Here is a 1,424-nt window from a genome sequence, read left to right on the forward strand (position 1 = left end):
CATGAAAGGTAATATCTGCAAAATAAGCATAATAGGGGAATTTTTATGCCCAATCGGTAACACTTTATTTGAAGGGTAACACTTGGTAACACTCAAGTTACACTTAACTTGTCATAAATCTGTCATAAACATGATTGTCATGCAGCCATCATAATTGCCCCATGAATATTTTTCGGACCACTTCTTTAGTAGAACAAACTATACGTCATTAAAATTGTCATTACTCTACTCGTGCTTCAAGTTTGCTTATCTATATATATATATAGAACATGAAAATGGTTTCTTGAACATGAAAATTCACCTTTAAATTCACCATGAAAATGCACCCGCAAACGCAAATGACCTTGATGTAGTAACCAGCAGTATGGATGCCATCTTTACTAGCACTTTAAATACTGTGGCACCCATCAAACTAAAAAAGGCTAGAGAGAATAAAACTACACCGTGGTATAATAGTCATACCCGCGCTCTCAAAACAGCAACCCGTGCCCTGGAACGTAAATGGAAAAAAACTAATTTAGAAGTCTTTAGAATTGCATACAAAGACAGTATGTCCAGCTATAGGAGGGCTTTAAAATCTGCCAGGGCTGAGCACCTCCGCAAACTGATAGAAAATAATCAAAACAATCCTAGATTCTTATTTAACACCATCGCTAAATTAACAAATAATTGGTCATCTTTGGAACAAAACGTTCCACCGCAAATTAGTAGTGATGACTTCATGAATTTTTTTTTTCAGTGATAAAATAGAAGGCTTTAGACAGAAAATAGGAGATATTAAACTTTCTGCACCGCCTTATACTTCAGATCCAGTAAACACGCCTCTGAATCTAAATAACCTACAGTGCTTTAAAATCATAGAACAGGAAGAGCTAGACAAAATTATAAATAGCTCTAAATCAGCTACGTGTATATTGGACCCAATTCCAACAAAGTTACTGAAAATGAGTTCACTGTACTCAAATGGCCTCCACAGTCACCAGATCTCAATCTAATAGAGCACACTTGGGATGTGGTGGAATGGGAGATTCGCATCATGATACTAGTAAGATGTACATAATAAAGTGCCCAGTGAGTGTATTTGTTTATGTGAAGTTTTCATAACAAACAATGTCATCTTTGCATTTGAAATGTCATAACTGAGCGAATGGCATTTAATTACATTTGTCATAAGCATGCATGAAATCTCATCACATTCATGACGTATATAAAGGTTTCATGACAGTCTTATGAACACCCCCTTCCAATAAAGTGTTACAGAACAGTCATCGATGTTTTTATTTCTTAAAATTAGGCTTTCTAGCATATATCACACAATCAATAGTCAGTCAGACCTAGTTGATTTGAGCACACAACTACATTAACAAAGTGTAAAATGGAGATGTACATTTGCTTATTGACAATAATTGTTTTTTTCTCATCAG

The 1,424-nt window shown here is 35.1% G+C and overlaps 1 protein-coding gene across 1 annotated transcript in view; it reads left to right on the forward strand.

Annotated features, from left to right (window-relative positions):
* Positions 1 to 1,424, forward strand: part of itga4 (integrin alpha 4) — a 68,318-nt gene that overhangs the window by 61,144 nt on the left and 5,750 nt on the right. The gene's annotated exons all lie outside the window — the stretch shown is intronic.

Source organism: Danio aesculapii, chromosome 9, assembly GCF_903798145.1.
Source record: "Danio aesculapii chromosome 9, fDanAes4.1, whole genome shotgun sequence".
NCBI classification, from domain to species: domain Eukaryota; kingdom Metazoa; phylum Chordata; class Actinopteri; order Cypriniformes; family Danionidae; genus Danio; species Danio aesculapii.